Here is a 20,604-nt window from a genome sequence, read left to right as displayed (position 1 = left end):
TTCGATAAATTTAATTTTCCAAAAATTATTCGAAGTCAAAGTTGGATTCATAGTAAATTTTAGGATTATTTGACTATTTCGGCGAAACTATCGGACTTATCTTAAAATGTTACGAGGCTTTTTTTATAGATTACTTCCCTTCCTATAACTTATTTTTCACAAGAAATAAAGATTATTGCTAAAAAAAAATCTGTAACTGAGAAATTGAATGAAAAATGAAGAATTGCTCATTACAAAATATCTAGAAAAAACGATAAATTTACTCTCTTAAAATGAATCAGTAAAAAGTGTTGCTAATGAGTGAATATTCACTGCATAAACAGTCCTAAGTATACCACTGATTCAATCAGTAAAGCTTCGGGACACAAAGAAAAGAAAATCGCAGCGCTTTTAAATTCTCTGGGTTTATTCGTGACACTTTGAGGTTGAAAAATTACCGGCGACATCCTTCGCCCATCCATTCTATCCAAAGTTATACAAAGTTATCCGACTATCCTTAAATATGCGAATTTTTACCTTTTTTTTACTCAGCACTGTCGCTTAGAAAAAGTTTTTTTTATCAAAAGCCACTGATTGTGTCTTATAGAAAATGTTTCGCAGGTTTCAAAGCCCTACTTCTATACCCAACGATCAATATGTCCCGAGTTATTGATCGTCAAAGTTAAGATGGACTTTTTTGATTCGATCGGCGACAATTCCTCGCCAAATCGTCTTAGAGACTTTTGATGAGCGATAAATTAAAGGGCATTAAATTACCTAAGAGAGCCATGAATCAAAACTATAAAAAAAAAAAATTATTAACCCGAGTCAAAATTAAAACAGTAGTTTAAATACCCTAAACGAAGCGCATGGAGGACTTGATCACCTTTTTAAAATGGTATTTTAACCCTCCATAGCCTACCACACTTTTAATCTACAACTTCGAATGAGCTCAATTCTTTAGCATGATATTATTATTATAATAATATCTGCGTTCTAAATACATAAAGATATTTCCAACTGATCGTGAGCGTCCGAGTAGCAGTGCGGCAGTGGTTGTGCTTCATATTCGTAAGGTCGTGGTTTCGAATCCCGGCGGCAGCAGATTAGTTTTCAGCAGTTTTTTTCAAATTCTTTGGCAGTTTCAGTTTTCCAATACATCGTTTGTATTTATTGTTCACATAAAATAATTAATTAATCATATACTAATAAGTCAAAGGCTCTAATTATTCAATTCGAATTTCGAATGACTTAGTACTATTCTATTCGAACGCCTACTCGTATAACTTTCGCTATTATTATTAATATTTTAAATTTTATTATTTTTTAACTCACGACAAAACATTTATTGCTAAGAAATTATTTTTGGAATTTTTAAATTTCAAATTTTTTTCGATCATGGCAGCCATTTCTAATTAGTGGCCCCCTTTTCCCTTCTGTTTCTTTGCCAATTGTACGCGATCCGATGAGAGTCTTTCTGGATCTATAAATTTAGGCTCTGGAGGCTTATTTTACCTTTTTAAAAAGATGCTTGAACCTACACTTGGTAAAAGCGGACAAAGTTACCACATTGAGGTTCAAATCACCTTTTAAATGCATGGATCTTCATATTCTAAAAAAATGATTTGAACCTCTTTACCCTCGTGTAAAATTTGGCGGCTCAAATCACCTTTTTAATTTTGACTCGGGGCATACTGGCATAGTTTTATCCGCAAAATATTTCTTACCGTGTATACGACCATTTTCTTAAAAGCTACGGCATGAAAAATATTACAAAAATTTTTGTTTCTTATATTATCCCTCAATTTTGGTTACAATATGTCACATAGATTTTTCGCATACATTTTTCCACGGAAAACTACTGATTAATTTTTTTTTTTCAACAGGAAAATCACAAATTAATGCTCCCAATAATAATTGTACAAGCAGTTGGACTTGTGATAGCATTCATCATCTCATGGTATATAATAGTTACCTTCTTTATGATGTCTACTGGATATGGATTTTTAACATTATTTATTGGAAATTTAATAATTGGTAAGCAATAAATATATTTACATTCCATACGACTGGTTTTAAATTGTTCATAGTAATTAACGCGGAATTATCAAATTTTATAACTCGAAGAAGAATATGAAATTCTTTCATTCGAATAAAATTGTAAAAAAAAGTCTTACTTGCGACATGTATCATGATAATTTATAAAGACGCGTAAACATGTAGGAATACATTGCAAGAGACTTTCAGAAAACTAACAGAAAAACTGCTACGTCTTTTTTTTGTATGTCATCTTGTGGATATTCACCGTAAAATATGTATAAAAAATATATTTTAAATAGCCCCGTATGAAAAAGCAATATATGAGCTTCAGTATAATTCAAAATATATGATAAATTATATGGAATTATAAGAAACCATATATGGAGCCATATACAAAATTTTGCCGAAATATTAAATGATTTTATAATTTGCAACATATATATTGGTAATATATTTTTTTTACATGCTAACTTATAAATATTGCTTATAATATTTTATACCATACTTTAAGTTATATGATAAGATATATGATTTAATTATATGACTGACACATAATATTTATACATGTAAATATATAATTATATAAATATATGTTCACATATATTTGTATAAATGTATGTAAATATATATTTATATAGATATATGTTTATATATATTTGCACAAATATAAAATTAGAGATTTCAAGCTATAAAATGCTTTTTTTTCAATCTCGATACGATTAATTTTTATGAAGTTACAGTCTTGCAAAAATCATTAAAAAAATTTCTAAAATTTTTTTGTTCCTTTAATTTTTGGTATGAGTGTATTTTTTAAATTATTTATGTATAATAATATCGAAATTATTATAGTATTGAAATTATAAGTTTATATATAAAACGAGAATATAATTTGAGATGTAATATCATATGTATACAATTACATATATTATAAATTATATGGATTATAATAATATTGAAATTATAAATTAATTTATAAGATGAAACATATATTTTACGTTATAAATTAATATATGAAGCGGACATATAATTTTTGATACAATATCACATGTATATAATTACATATATTATAAATGATATGGATTATTATATTATTAAACGTATAAATTATTATATATGAGAAATCATATATTAATCAATATTAATAATTTTGCCGCCATATATGGTCAGTTATTTACCATATATTTTTTTATATATTATCGACAGTATATGGTTTTTTCATAAGGGGCTAACTTTTGGCCGATTTTCGTATATATTTTATATATTTTAAATGTATTTTAAATGGATTGAAAATATATCTTAGAGTACATGAAAAATATAATTATAGAAATATACAAAACATATATAAAAAATATATTTTTTATCTAAATTTTATATATTTTTTTCCTTGGTTGTTAATTAAGATAAAAATGTATTTTTTATATATTTGAAATATATTGCTGATAAATTATTTTTATGTTTTTATACATGTATTCTTCATATGTTCTAAAATATAATATTAATATATTTAAAATATATAAAATATATACGAAATTCGGTCAAAAGTTCCCGGGAAAAACGAATTATATATGGTCATATATAGATCATATATGGGACATATATGACTATACATGGGAATATATAGTTTTCGATTGTTATTCTATATGAATATATATAACTATATATAGGTATATATAATAATATATGGTCATTAGAGTGGGCCGAAAATCCGCTTTTTTTAAATTTTCGATATTAATACCAAAAATATTATTCCTCGTACAAAAAAAAAATTTTCCGGAAACCAAAAAAAATTTTAGGTCGATATCTTGGGCTCGCCAAATCCCGCTAAAGTTAGAAGTTGTTTAAAATTTTTTTTTCGACACATTTTGATCGGAAATTTAATTCTCTACAAAAAAGGTCCTATAATAAAATCACGTAAAGTTGATAGTTACTGAGATAATTGCAATTTTGCTCTAAAAAATGAAATTTTTCAAGATATTATTACTTTTTCAGGGTAAAAAATTAATTTTATTATAAAAATTTCGTAGGAAATTTAATTTTTTACAAAACAGACCTAATGAAAATTTATTCAAAGTTGATAGATACAAAGATAATAATAATTCTTGGTGAAAACCACCAAATAACGAAAAATGTGACTATCTAAACATTAAACTGCCAGTTTATGAATAACTATAAATTTCAAGTTTTTACCAGAAGACCAATTTTGTAAGAAATTTGATTTTCCATGAAATTTATATGATAAAATTCATATTTTACCCTGAAAAAGTGATAATATCTTGAAAAATTATATTTTTTAGAACAAAATTGCAATTATCTCAGTACCTATCAACTTTACGTTGTTTTATTATAGGAACTTTTATGTAGAGAATTAAATTTCCGATCAAAATAAGTTGGAAAAAAATTTTTAAACAACTTCTAACTTTAACGGGATTTGGCGAGCCTAAGATTTCAACCTAAAATTTTTTTTGTTTTCCGAAAAATTTTTTTTTTGTACAAAGAAAAATATTTTTGGTATTAATAATGAAAATTCAAAAAAAGCGTATTTTCGGCTCACCCTAATGGTCATACATAAAAGTGAACATGAAAATTTCTTACATCTCGATATCATACACATCGAATATCAATCAACCAATTTTTACAGTAATAACAATAATCAATCAACCAATATCATTATATTTTGCTTTTTCGAAAGTGATTATATTCTTTTAATCTTAAGTAGCACAACTAAACTTGGTCGTAACTGTCGGTCGTATAGCCTAGTCGTCAAAGCGTCGGTCTCTCGTACGAAAAGTCCCGGGTTCGAATCCTACTGAAGCGGATGCGGTCATTAATAAGTCTAGCGTTTTTTCTCTGAATTATAATTTCCAATCCGATTAGGAATTCAATTATTCGCAGGTCTGATAATCTCTGCGTTGCCAAAATAATTAAAAAAAAAAAAGAAAAAAAAAAATTTTTTTTAATTCAGTTAAAAATTTCTATACATAATCATATCAAGTCTAATATGGCCATATCAAGCTATATATCGTCATATCAAACTATATATGCCCATATATTGTCAATTTCTATACATAGTCAGGTCAAGTTATGTATAGTCATATCAAGCTACACATGGCCGTATAAAATTATATATTGTTATATATCGCCAATTTCTATATATGTCGCATTAATATATGGCCATATATAATTCGTTTTTCCCGGGTTAGCTATTTAAAATATGTTTTTTTTTACATATTTGTATATTTTTTATGTATTTTTTTTTTACATAAAAAATACATTTTTTTTATATTTTAACATATTTTTTTTGTATAAATTTTTTTCATGGGGGCTAATTTTAACGATGTAATTAATATATTTAATATTAAATTACTATTTGCACTCCACACAAGTTTAACAATGTCAGCATTGATGTCGTTATTTTTTCCTTTTTTCCATCCAAATTATTAATTAATTTAATAATAATAATAATAATAATAATAATAATAATAATAATAATAATAATAATAATAATAATAATAATAATAATAACAATAATAATAAATAGTAACAATAATAATAATATTTAAAAGTTGAGGTGTTTAAAGAAAAGAGAAGGTATAGGGGAGGGTGGGGCAGAGCGGTCCCCCTAAGCCAATTATTATTTTTTGTGGCTTTCAACCATAAGATCACTTTACTTTTGTTCTATTTCGAACAAATTTACGGACATTTTGCCAAAATTCTGAAAAAAAATTTTTTTTTTGTGGGGCAGAGCGCCCCCCCTTCAAAAAGTTATAAAAAAAATTTTTTTTTTCTTTTTTTTTTTTTTTAAATTGTTTTTATCATTAAGAATGTATTTCTTTCTCTTGACAACTATTTTTGGTTTTATATTACTCGAAAAAAATTTTTTAAAGCGTAAAAAATCGTTCACTCTCGATTACCTTAATTCCTAATTGTTATTTAATAAAAAAAAAAAATCAATTCTATAATTTTAGTTTATTTCCAAAATTTATCAACTAAAAAAAAAAAATTAATTTTTATAAATTTTTAGTGACCAAATTTGCCTCTTACATAGAGAAACGGCCGAAAAATATGAAAAAATAATTTTTTCGGAAGTTTCGGCTGGTCCATTTTGCCCCAGATGTTATGCGTAGGGCTAGAAATGTGGAATTATGATAATTTTTTTTTAATTTGACGATAAAAATATGAAAAAATCACTTTTTCAAAAATTTGGGCTTGTCCATTTTGCCCCAAATGTCATGCGTAGGGGTAAAAATGCGCAAACATATCGGATTTATGGTAATTAGTCGAAAAAAAAAAATTTTTTTTTTGGTCAAAATTTCAGGGGGGCCGCTCTGCCCCACCCTCCCCTAATTTTTTTATTTGAATTTTTATTAATCAATGTTCTTCATACTCTCAAGCATACTTATAAAAACATTTTCTTTAAAATCTTATTTTAGAAAATACATATTTTACGATTCACTTATAAATTTTTTTAATAATTGGGTATCTCTACCATCCATAGTATAATCATTATGATAATAATGTATTAATAGAAATAATTATATTATTTCAGCTGTTGCAGTGTATCTGTGGCTTGTTATCTACAGCCGCTATCAAGAAGTAAAAAATTTAAGTTATGCGGAGGCTGATAGTCCATAAATTATTTATTAAGTATATTTATCAAATTAATCAATTGATTCATCTTTTTAATTATTTACATAATTCATGATATTTTTGATATTGTATATTATACACATATTTCTCAAACATTGATATATTCGATCGTTCTTCATATTTTATAAATTCTGACAAAATAATTTATAAATTTTAGACGCAAGCACCTTATTATTGTTGCTACCGAAGATTTTAATATTTTTGCACACCTCAAACGCGAAGCGTTTGGGTGTGCTCTACTTGCACACGAATTGAAAAACAATATTTTCTCACATTAAATCATCTCAACGTTTTTTATATCGCACATATAGAATTTAAAGCATACAACAAACAAATATCAAGAGGACGCTATCAAACAAACATGGTGTTATTTTAGATAATTAAATTCAGATGATGAAAAGAAATGATAACCAATTTCACTTAATTTTTTTATGCCGTCAATTGATCTATGCAGATGTAAGTATGTTATCACGATAACTCCTATTATACCCTAGCGGATCCGAATTACGGTAAATACATTGATTTACCGTAATTTACCGTAATTTACGATGCCTAGCAGAATTACCGTAAATTACGGTAATCTACGGCAAATTACGGTAAATTGCCGTAATTTACGGTAATTCTGCTAGGCGCCGTAAAATTACGGCAATTTACCATAATTTGCCGTAGATTACCACAATTTACCGCAGATTACCGTAATTTGCGGTATATTGCCGTAATTTACGATAATTCTGCTAGGCGCCGTAAAGTTACGGTAAATTACGGCAATTTACCGTAATTTGCCATAGATTACCATAATCTGCCGTGGATTACCGTAATTTGCGGTAAATTGCCGTAATTTACGATAATTCTGCTAGGCGCCGTAAAGTTACGGTAAATTACGGCAATTTACCGTAATTTGCCGTAGATTACCACAATTTACCGCAGATTACCGTAATTTGCGGTATATTGCCGTAATTTACGATAATTCTGCTAGGCGCCGTAAAGTTACGGTAAATTACGGCAATTTACCGTAATTTGCCATAGATTACCATAATCTGCCGTGGATTACCGTAATTTGCGGTAAATTGCCGTAATTTACGATAATTCTGCTAGGCTCCGTAAAGTTACGGTAAATTACGGCAATTTACCGTAATTTGCCGTAGATTACCATAATTTACCGTAGATTACCGTAATTTACGGTAATTCTGCTAGGCATCGTAAATTACGGTAAATTACGGTAAATCACTGTATTTACCGTAATTCGGATCCGCTAGGGTAGTGCGTGTCCTAGTAGCATTTCTACGGAAGTTTTATGTAAATCTGTTATCTTAAGTCTTAAGCAAGTATACATGATCAGTCTTGGGAAAGTCGCACGGTTAAGACGCGTTTTCATTTGTATCTCTATTCACACACAACTGAAAAAACGGTACTATCTTTGTTGCACTTAGGAACTTTGTCCAAGTTTTTATCGGAAACATATGGAAGTGATCAAAAAATTGAAGTGCACTTCGCTAGTTCATAGAGTGAAGCATCGGGTCTGTGTCTTCAATTGCGTTTAGGGCTTAATATTTCAGAGAAAAACTTGGACATAATTATCTGACAACCATTCTTAAGAATTGCTGCAGACTGTTTCTACAGATTTCTGTAAGTCGTTCAAGAGAAAGTTAAGTAAGACGATAAAATCTGCAGAAAGTATACTTACGAAAGCCGTCTTGTTCAAGTCTTATTTAAATCTTTCATAAGAGACTTGCTAAAGAACTTCCGTCATATAACTGCCCTAGCGGATCCGAATCTCGGTAAATTACGTAATTGCCGGGATTTATCGCAATTTACGATAAACAAAAGAATTACCGTAATTTGCGGCCAAAATACGGCAATGTAGCGCAATCTACGGTAAGTTGTCGTAATTTACGGCAAATTAAGGTATTTTTACCGTAAATCGTAATGACAATGCGGTAAAATGCCATAAACTACGGCAGATTACGGCAAATTGTCGCAATTTCCCGTAAATTGCGGTAATTTTGCTAGATATCGCAAATTGCGATAAATTACGGTAATTACCGAAATTTCACGTAATTGGAATCTACTAGGGTTGCTTGAAACAATCATTGGCAAATATGACTTACGTAATATTACCGCATTTTGCCGTAATATACCGTAAGCTACGGTATTTATACAGCGCATTTGCTACAATTTACCACAACATATGGTAATTTGCGGTATTTTACAGCGAATTATCGTAAAATACGGCAATTTCACCCAAAATAACGTACGATTAGCGCAGAATCCCCCGTTTACCCTAAATTACGGTATTTTACAGTAAAATATGGTATTATACCGTAAAATTTTTTCAAATATCGTAAATGACGGTAATTACCGTAACTCTGATCTGCCAGGAATGCTTCTAGGGTAAAACTGGATCGCATTATTTGTATAAATCGCGGCCATATATTGTTTCATTATTTTTTTATTACTTCATTTCCATTTCCGTCGAATGCCACCTACACACCAACAGTGGCGTGACAGCTGCAGACGAACAATATTACAACTGAGACAAAAACTGTTGAAGGCATCCAGCAGAACATTTGAATAAAACAAAAAAATTCAATGCTTTTAGGTTAGTTTTTTTTTTATTTTCAATTTATTTATTCCTTAAATTAAATTTTCATCAGAGGATCAACGAAGAACCGCCGATATTTTACTTCCATTAAATAATTTTTGATAATTAAACAGATAAATTTTTATTTCTAGGTTCTTGAGACGGAATACGCGCTTCGATCATTTAGAATAATGAATTGATTTTTTAAATATATCATGAGCGTTTGAGGTGTGCACTTTTGGATTCTCCAAATAATTTTATACGCATTATTGAAATATCAAATTTATTGATTGATTTTAAGTATTTGCTAATTACATATTTTTACATTCGTTTATTTTATAAAGTTTTTAAAATTGTCTTTTAAGAAATTCGAAGTTCTGTCCATATTGACTTGTAACTGTTTACAAAATAAATTATATATGCCAAAAATTTATATAATGAATGTGATTGTCTGTCAAAAATATATGTATAAAGTGTTATATATTTCATAGTATTAACAATGCGGTTGATATTAAAAAAAGTATCGGGTCATGTCTGAAGTGAAAATTTTTATATTTTATTTCAATTTGAAAATAAAATTTGAAGTAAAAATGATAATTAAAAGAACTGAGAGGTATCCAGTGATTGGAAATAAGATTAATAATTAAAGTTCAAAATTATCATAGAAATTTTCAAATGCGATAGTACAGCGGATGATACTAATGCTTCTTATATTAACCCTTGAGTGCCTAATCTCTGGAATAGACATTTTGAAACATACAGAGATAATAACAGGACATTCTTGCTGGTCAAAAATATAGAATTTCAAGATTCAATTTTCGTTTTTAAGCTGTAACTTTTGGATTATCTTTCGGATTTTATTTAAGACTAAGGGTTGTTTAAGCTACTTAATGAGAACTGAAAAGCTATGGAAATTTACATCTCGAGCTTCAAATCGTTGTCTTTTTGTTTAAATCCAACAATTTTAACCAAAGTTACAGCTTTTTAAATTTAGACAAATTTTATAAACGATAACAAAGTACAAGAAGAGAAACTTATGGTAACATTACAATAAATTATGAGAATGGTTCCCATAATGAATGGTTACCGGTTTTTTTGAAATGTTGATTATAGGAACGGCACTCATATATATTATAGTTATCATTACTATAACAATATAGAAATCGTTACCATAATATTATGGTATCCGTTACCATAGCATTATGGTAACCATCACCATATATATGGTACCCATTACCATAAAATTATGGTCACCATTACCATATATATGGTACCCATTATTATATATATGGTAACCATTACCATATATATGGTATCCATTACCATAGCATTATGGTAACCATCACCATATATATGGTACCCATTACCATAAAATTATGGTCACCATTACCATATATATGGTACCCATTATTATATATATGGTAACCATTACCATATATATGGTATCCATTACCATAGCATTATGGTAACCATCACCATATATATGGTACCCATTACCATAAAATTATGGTCACTATTACCATATATATGGTACCCATTACTATATATATGGTAACCATTACCATATATATGGTACCCATTACTATATATATGGTAACCATTACCATATATATGGTATCCATTACCATAGCATTATGGTAACCATCACCATATATATGGTACCCATTACCATAACATTATGGTCACCATTACCATATATATGGTACCCATTACTATATATATGGTAACCATTAACATATATATGGTATCCATTACCATAGCATCATGGTAACCATCACCATATATGGTAATGGTTACCATATATGTGGTAACCATTACCACATATGTGGAAATGTTTACCATATATATGGTACCCATTACTATATATATGGTAACCATTAATATTTATATGGTATCCATTACCATAGCATTATGGTAACCATCACCATATATATGGTACCCATTACTATATATATGGTAACCATTAACATATATATGGTATCCATTACCATAGCATCATGGTAACCATCACCATATATGGTAATGGTTACCATATATGTGGTAACTATTACCACATATGTGGAAATGTTTACCATATATATGGTACCCATTACTATATATATGGTAACCATTAATATATATATGGTATCCATTACCATAGCATTATGGTAACCATCACCATATATATGGTACCCATTACCATAAAATTATGGTCACCAGTACCATATATATGGTACCCATTACTATATATATGGTAACCATTAACATATATATGGTATCCATTCCCATAGCATCATGGTAACCATCACCATATATGGTAATGGTTACCATATATGTGGTAACCATTACCACATATGTGGAAATGTTTACCATATATATGGTACCCATTACTATATATATGGTAACCATCACCATATATATGGTACCCATTACCATAAAATTATGGTCACCATTACCATATATATGGTACCCATTACTATAGATATGGTAACCATTACCATATATATGGTATCCATTACCATAGCATTATGGTAACCATCACCATACATATGGTAACCATCACCATATAAATGGTAACCATCACCATGTATATGGTAACCCTCACCATAAAATTATGGTTACCATTACCATATTTATGGTAATGGTTACCATATATGTGGTAACCATTACCACAATGTGGAAATGGTGACCATATATATGGTGCCCATCTCCACATATATTGTAACCATCACTATATGATAATGGTTACCATAATATTATGGTAATCATTTTATAATTTTTTTACATGCGATATGGGATCTGTTACTATAATTATAGGAATTATTCCCATACTTATGGGAACTTTTACCAGAAAGTATGGACCTTTATCCCATAATTTCAAGTAATCATTACCATAAAGGTATGGGATGATATTTCATAAACGTACTAGGTACGCTTACCATAAATTTCTCTCCATGTACAGTATTACTTATTTAATCAATTAATCAGTTCGTAAAATAAGTAAGTATCATTTGCATATAATGTAAGCCTTCAATGCGATTACGGCACAATAAATTTCAGATAAAATAAATAAATAAATAAATAAATAATGAAGCTAAAATAATAACCATTCATTTCCTAGTGTTATTTTGAACTCGATTTAGAGTCATATCTAGATTACTACATTGCCCATTTGTAAATTAACTTACATTTTTACTAACTAGAGTATATATTATTGAAACGTAAATTATTAAATTCATTAAATTATTAAAGTTATTATACAAAATAATAATATGGCACAAAAGTTATGTCGATTAATTATAAGACACTAGTCAATACGGCTCAAATATGTGTACGAATAATTACTGTTTATTGCATTGTGTTTTAGAAGGACAAAATACATATTATATATCGAACCGAATGTAAATAAAATACATTATAGAAATAAAAAATTATGAATATTATTCATTGTAAATTATTAATAAATATTTCATCATTGTTATTGCTGTTTTTATTACTGTATTAAATCTTGTAGCAAAACCAAAACATGTTTAAATATAGTTATATACATCAGGGTCTGATTGAAAAATTCCATAAAATCAATTCTTGAAAAGTTACAGAGATTTAAACGCTTAGTTAAATTGTTAAAAAAATATCAGTTATTTTGCAAAATTTTTTAAGGATATATTTATTAAGCTATTGATCCTACTTAATTTTTTTGGTAGAAGAAAATAAACTGGTATCATGGGAAAGGAAACTTGCAGGTACCTTGCCAGAAAACGGATGTACAGATATAACTGAAGCAGCAGTCGTAACCCTGACTCGGGTGACACTAAAAAATATAAATTTTTGTATAATTAATAATGAAAAATTTTTAGTTTACTTTACTTTGATAGACATGAGGGTGAGCCAAAAAAAACAACCTATCGAATTTACGTCTTAAAAAGGACCTACACTGAAAGAAAATTATGGCAGTGGTTCCCATAATTTTGTGAAATTTTTTCCTATACCATCATAGGAATTACGGACATAAATTATGGAAGCGGTTCCTATAATTATAGGAATGTTTCCTATAATTATAGGAATGGTTCCTATAATTTATAGGAATACTTTCTATAATATTATGGGAATCATTCCTATAATATTATGGGAACCATTCCCATAATATTATGGGAACTATCCCATAATATTATGGGAATGATTCCCATAATGCAATGGAAATGGTTCGTATACCATTATGGGAATCATTCCCATAATATTATGGGAATAGTTCCCATACTATTATAAGAACCATTCCTATAATATTATGGGAATCGTTCCCATATTATCATGAAAAAATTAATTTAAAGAAGTATGGTAATCACTTCTACAATACACAGAAATATTATTAAACATAAAAACAAAAATTCAAACATTGAAAAAAAAAATCGTATTTGGCAAAAAAAACATTAAAATTTTTAACAAGAATTTTTTGTCAGCACAAAACATTCAAGAAAATTCAAATTTTGGGAAATTTCTACACCATTGTGCAAAAAAAAAATTTTATGATATTATAGGGATGGTTCCCATAACATTATGGGAATAGTTCCCATAATATTATAGGAATAGTTCCTATACCAATATGGGAACCATTCCCATAACATTATGGGAATGATTCCCATACCATTATGGGAATGGTTCCCATAATGATATGGGAATAGTTCCCATAATATTATGGGAACCATTCCCTTAATGATATGGGAATAGTTCCCATAATATTATGGGAACCATTCCCTTAATGATATGGGAACCATTCCCATAATAGTATGGGAACTATTCTCATACTATTATAGGGATGGTTCCCATAATATATGGGAACCATTCCTATAGTAGTATAGGTACTATTCCCATACCATTATGGGAACCATTCCCATAATGCATAGGAAAACTTCCCACAATTTTCTTTCCGTGTACATATCGAAAAAAAAAATCGTTCTATAAGTTGACCCTGCGGGCCAGCCCCAAAACTCCCCGCTGTTTTCGAGCTCGTTGAGCTCGAAAACACTATTGTGAATACAATTTCGAGCTCTTCGAGCTCGCAAATACTTTTGTATGCTACGGTTTTGTAACAAACTATTTTTTACTATTTCTTTCTCCCACGATATCTCGCGAACGAATCAACCGATTTTGATGGTTGAGGCGGCAATTGACGGGTTTTATCAAGTTCTAAAGCTGATCAAATTTTGAAATCGATTTATCGAGTCGTTTTTGAGAAATTTCGAAAAAACCAAAAAAAAATTTTTTTTTGAATTCTTTCGTCAACGGTTTCTCTTGAACGAATGAACCGATTTTGATGGTTGAGGTGGCATTCAACGCGGCTGATAGAGTTTTAGAGCTGATTAGATTTTGGAATCAATTCATTGAGCAAATTTAAAGTTATCCAAATAAAACATTTTCGAAAAAATTTTATTTTTGAAATATCTCTGAACGCACCCTACCGATTAAGTTCAAATTTTTACGGCTTCAAGACATTAACAAGCCGCGTCGAATGACACCTCAAAGATAAAAATCGGTTTATCCGTTCAAGAGTTATGAATATTTACATACATACATACACTCGGACATCATCGTGAAATTAGTCAGGATTGCTTCCTAGGACCTCGAAACGTCGACATCTGATGGAAATTCGATTTTCGTAAATCGGACCGAAACCAATAACTTCCCGAATTTTTGAAAATTTACAATTTTCTTAGCGGGAAGTTAAAAAGTCCTGGGAGTCGAATTTGTAAACTTGATATTTCGTATACTAACAGGCCATCAAAGTTTAGAGTAAACAGAATCATATAAATTTAAGGCTTTATTTGGATTTTTCAAATACTTTTCTTTCATTGTGATCGATAACAAAATATTATTTGTAACAACGTGGATATTGTTGGTGATTTTACTACACTACATGTAGAACAAATTTTCACGTAGTATTGATATTTTTAATAATAAAGCCTTAAATTTGCATGATTCTGTTTACTCTAGACTTTGATGGCCTGTTAGTATACGAAATATCAAGTTTACAAATTCGACTCCTAAGACTTTTTTTAAAGAAATTTAATGCCATACAAGAATATTCTAGAACTGAATTTTTATCTCACATCCCAGAGAGGAAAGTACCACGGGCCCAAGCTTGGCCGAGACTTGGCCCAACTTTGTAAAACCTTCGGCCAGGCTTGTAAGCCAGCCTTGGTAGAAGCCTGGAATGATAATCTCGGGCCAAGCCTGGTTACCAGACCTGGCCCATGCTTGGTTGCCAGACCTGGCCCAGGCTTCCAGGAAACGAATAAATTAAATTAAAAAAAATTTTTTATTATTATTAACCTCGTAGAATTCATGATAATTAACGGTTTAATTATCTAAGGGAGGTAAATGATGTGAAAAAAACTCGGTGGAAATTCTGCTGGACTCTGGGCGCGAACTGCCGTCCTTCCGATTACTGGGTCTGAACGGTAGCTACTGGACGAACCTACTAACGTTAAATTGGTACATTTATATGATCTAGTTATATAAACCATAGGTATATCCAAACTTCGAAAATCCTACCTTGGCCCAAGTCTGGATTGCCATTGGATAGCCAAGGCTAGGTTACCCAGTCTTGGCCCAAGCCCGGGTAATCATTGTAATGGCCAAGGCTGAGTTACCCAGTCTTGGCCCAAGTCTGGCTTGCCATTGGATGGCCAAGACTAAGTTACCCAGTCCTGGCCCACGCCTGGGCCAATATAGGTGTGCCAAAGCTAGGTTCCCCAGTGCTGGGCCAAGTAGGGGCCCGTTGTTCAACTCTGGCAGCTCCTGTATGGGATGGTTCAAAAGTTATAATATTTTTAATCAAAAAAAATACTTTTGCATGTAATTTAAATGGGAAATTACAAATGGCTATCGACACCTTTTAAAACTGAGCTAAAAATTTTGCCCAAAGGAAGAATTTTTTTCTCGATATACAGACTCTTTTTAAGACATAAATTCGGTAGGTTGGTTTTTTTGGCTCACCCTAATAGGCATCTATTAGGGACACTGGATAAATAAAATTATAATCACGTACCCATCTTCCTGTACAATCCGGAATTGCATTAACAGTTGCTACCAATGCGATCATCAAAAGTGAGAATATCAACACTTTGAACATTTTGGAAATTGTTGTAATTTTTGACGATTTCTGTACAAAAAAAAATTTTCCTCGAGATTATAATTATTTGAATAATAATATTTTTTTTTGACACAAAAAAAAAGTATTTTTTAGTGCAAAAATATTTTGTACTATGAAATGAAAACAATAATTATCTTAGGACTAAGAAACTTTTTTTTGACGCAAACATGTGGGCTGCGAAGGCACAAATTAAATATACATATATTAATAAGGGGGTGTCAAAGAAATTGACTAATTTTTTTTTCCTTCATTATATCGAAAATATTTTTTGAAATGACAAAAAAAAAATACTGTGAAAGTTTGAGCTCTTAATATTAATATTTACAGTAAGTAATAAAAAATAAAATGCTCTACAAAAAATGTCCTATAAAATTTTCCGATCAACTTGATGGTTGCGTCTAAAAATTTAAAAAATGTGAAAATTTATCGTCAATCTAACTTTAATTTTCAATAACTTTTGAAGAAATAAAAATATCGAAAAATTATAAGAGACCTTTTTTGTAGAGCGTCAAATTTCCCATAAGAATATGTCTTAAACATTTAAAAATATTTGTCCCACCGTGAGCTACAAAATTCCAAAGCTTAAAAAATGAATTTTCCCATGTTATTTAAACGGGAAATAGAAAATTGCGATGCGGCGGTTGTTAATATTAATATTAAGAGCTCAAATTTTCACACTATTTTTTTTTGTTATTTCAAAAAATATTTTCGATATAATGAAGAAAAAAAAATTAGTCGATTTTTTTGATACACCCTAATATTGATTCATACCTTTCACGAAGTTCAAAAAAATGTACATAAATATTTTTGATTTCCATTAAAAAAAAACTTTCTGTACACGGAGGCAAATTTATGATAACAATTACAATATATTATGAGAATGGTTCCCATAATGAATGGTAACCGGTTTTTTTGAAATGTTGATTATAGGAACGGCACCCATATATATTATAGTTATCATTACTATAATATTATATTAATCGTTCCCATAACATTATGGTAACCATTACCATAATTATTTCAGATGCGATATGGGAACTGTTACTATAATGATGGGAATTGTTCCCATACTTATGGGAACTTTTCCCAGAAAGTATGGGCCTATATCCCATAATTCCAAGTAATCATTACCATAACAGTATGGGATGATATTTCATACACGTACTACGAACTGTTACCATAAATTTCTCTCCGTGTACGAAGAAATATATAAGTGACATATATTTCCCATTCAGCCAATACATCGATGCAAGTATGCCATATATATATTTTTTTGTACGGGCCATTTTTTGGAAGGAAAGCTATTCTTACAAAACAAAATAAAAGTGCAGATTTAATATAATTCTTATGTAAATTTGAGTATAAGAATTCAATTTACAAGATAATTTATAGATAAAACGTTGAATGGAATCAATTAAAAATATGAAAACTGAATTAAAAATATAAACTTACAAAAAAATATGAACTTTGAATACTCGAGCGATGCTGGAGATGAAGAAGACGTCTGCAACAATATCGATCGAAATGTGAGCTTTTGTATCCAGTTCTCAAGGATTATGCATATATCCATAAAAAATAAATATACTGTAACATACTGCAAATCGCTGACGCTAACAATTTTGTGCATGAGTCAATGTCAGGTCTAATATTGTAAAATAAGTTATCAATAACAAATTTGAATAAACAAAACCAACGCGTTATCAATCAAAACCTATTGAACTTTTGACAAAACAATAGTATGCAAATGAAACGTCATACAGTCGTGTGGAAAATTCCTCATGTATTAGTCTTCATATATGTCAATATTTATTTTTGGAAATATGTCATGATCTTGACCATTAACGCATTGTTATCTAGTTATTTTCATTTCGATGTCAAGCTCCACAAAAAATAGTCTTCTGATCGATTTCAAGAGCTCGATATCAAAACGCAAATAACTAGAAAACAATGCGGAATTTGAAAAAACTTTACTGGAAAAATTTGTAGGGAATAAAATTGTCTCCAAAGAAGTTCCTATGAAAATTTGTGATAAGTCTGATAGTACACCGGAAAAATTGAGAGATCTCGAAATTCATTGTAACAACTTTGAGCTCCAATAACTTTTGAACAAATGGATTTTTTAAATTATGAGGCGTGCAAAAATGATAAGAGATTCATTTGTAGAACGTTTAATTTCCTACAAAAATATATCTTGACCTTAACTGTACGATAAGCGATTGTCGAGGCATAAAATTCCAAACTTAACAATTTTTTTTCCCCATGTTATTTAAATGGACAATCAAAAATTACGAAGCGGAACCTCTTAATATTAATATTAAGAGCTCAAACTTTACCAAAATTTTTTTTTCATCTTGAACAATATTTTCACGATACCCAGGTGGGAAAGAACAACTGGGCAAGGCTTGGACCGAGCCTGAGCCAAGCGTCGCCAGCCTTGGATAAGGTTTGGCTAAACATTGGGCCAAGGATCGGTCCAAGCCTAGGATGATAACAATGTCCCCAAGCCTTGGCAAATAAAAAAAACAGACTTGGGCCAACCCTTAGAGAAAAAAAATCCAGAGTTAATCCAAGCCTTGGGAAACAAAAATTTAGATTCGATCCAAGCTCCATAAAAAAAAATGCAGGTTCGATCTAAGTCTCACGGAACATAAATTCAAGGTTGATCCAAGCGAAAATCCAGGTTCCATCTAAGTCTTAAATACTTAAAAAAGTGTAGGGAATGTTTACAGTACACTTAACCCTTTAAGGTTCTGGAAGCGTAATGAATCTCAGTGTGAGCAAAACGGGGATAGCGCCAATCAGAACGCAGTATTTACTTGCGTAAGTGAGTTATGATTGTGTTAGTCTAACCGTGAAGTTCCCTCTCTCTGTTCTTTAGTTCGGCGCACGTGTCGCGCCAGTGCCGTAGCTAACTTGTTTATAATATACATGACAACTTTTCTGTCCCTCTTCGCTGGTTATACATATTATAGTACTTAACCGGGTACAAGGTACCCCCCTGTATCTTAATCTGCTGCGCTCGAGTAAATTCCGAAATCCCCGCCTGGGCTCCCCTACTATTACGACACTGGCGTCCATCGCCTAAGCGCTCCCTACTCTTCCAGCTTTTAAATCAAAATTGTGGTGGAGTTTCAAGGCCGAAAATTATAGAGTTAATAGTGGAAATTAATATCATAAATTCGTAAATATGAACACCATATAATTTATTTAGAATTATAAAATTTTGATAAATAAAAACATTTTAAATTTTAATGATCTTAAAGAAGATTCAAAACATATAACAGAACTTAATAAAATATAGATTATTTTATTTAATCTTTTTTCCTTGTTAACCTTCCACCCTCGTGATCTCCAGCTCTAGATAGATACGTACTTATAACACTGATAATCTTCATTGTTTTTTTTTTATTAGAATATTTGTTTGCGATAAACTCTGCAATATTAAATTTAATGTGTATTATATTAATAAAAACATAAATATTATTATGATTTAATATTAACCTCGAATCAATGACAATACTTCAGTAGCACTGAAATTTTATAGCTAGTATATCTCAGCATTTAAATAAACACAAATTTCGGTATTTTTTCACTCGGAATCAGAATTATATTTTTCCATAAAACGTTTTGAATTAATTCTATTATAAGAACTAAAAGAATCTTAATAATTGTGACAATCCAGATTGTAATTTTTACAATCCTGATAGTAATTTCGTCCCCACTCCTAAAATAATAATCTACTACTACCTACTGACGAACAAGACACACACACACACATACATAATAGGTTGAATGGGGAATCACTTTTACGAGATGCACATGCACACAAAACTAACACTTACACACATACGTATACAAACGCGGAATAATTTAAAATCAAAGCTTGAAAATAACATTATTTGCCCGACGTTGGGATCAAACCCGGTCTTCACTGTTTCTTCACACCCTAACTAAGTACATTAACAGCTCAGCCACAATGACGATTAGAAATTCTGAATTTATAGCAAGTAGGGGAGGGTGGGGCAGAGCGGCCCCCCTGAAATTTTGACCAAAAAAAAAAATTTTTTTTTTTTCGACTAATTACTATAAATCCGATATGTTTGCGCATTTTTACCCCTACGCATGACATTTGAGGCAAAATAGACAAGCCCAAAATTTTGAAAAAGTGATTTTTTCATATTTTTATCGTCAAATTAAAAAAAAATTATTATAAATCCACATTTCTAGC

At 30.1% G+C, this 20,604-nt stretch overlaps 2 long non-coding RNA genes across 5 annotated transcripts in view; one reads left to right on the top strand and one right to left on the bottom strand.

Moving 5' to 3' along the window:
- Positions 1 to 12,977, top strand: part of LOC130674380 (uncharacterized) — a 28,995-nt gene extending 16,018 nt beyond the window's left edge. The window contains exons 6-10 of one of the 4 annotated variants that reach the window (XR_008991033.1): positions 1,866 to 2,016; positions 6,566 to 6,663; positions 6,824 to 7,122; positions 9,164 to 9,265; positions 9,400 to 12,977. This is a non-coding gene — a long non-coding RNA (uncharacterized LOC130674380). Of the gene's footprint in view, positions 1 to 1,865; positions 2,017 to 6,565; positions 7,123 to 9,044; positions 9,266 to 9,399 lie in introns of all 4 variants that reach the window. The other 3 variants (XR_008991032.1, XR_008991034.1, XR_008991035.1) reach the window with 3 other exon arrangements.
- LOC130674379 (uncharacterized) lies at positions 12,694 to 17,987 on the bottom strand. Its single transcript, XR_008991031.1, has 3 exons — positions 17,829 to 17,987; positions 16,272 to 16,385; positions 12,694 to 13,037 (listed from the first exon to the last, which is right to left on the bottom strand). It is a non-coding gene; the product is annotated as an uncharacterized LOC130674379 (long non-coding RNA).
- Positions 17,988 to 20,604: the final 2,617 nt, after the last annotated feature.

Source organism: Microplitis mediator, chromosome 9 (assembly GCF_029852145.1).
Source record: "Microplitis mediator isolate UGA2020A chromosome 9, iyMicMedi2.1, whole genome shotgun sequence".
Classification (NCBI taxonomy): domain Eukaryota; kingdom Metazoa; phylum Arthropoda; class Insecta; order Hymenoptera; family Braconidae; genus Microplitis; species Microplitis mediator.
Note: the sequence above shows the minus strand (reverse complement) of the source record. Positions and strands in the feature narration are given on the sequence as shown.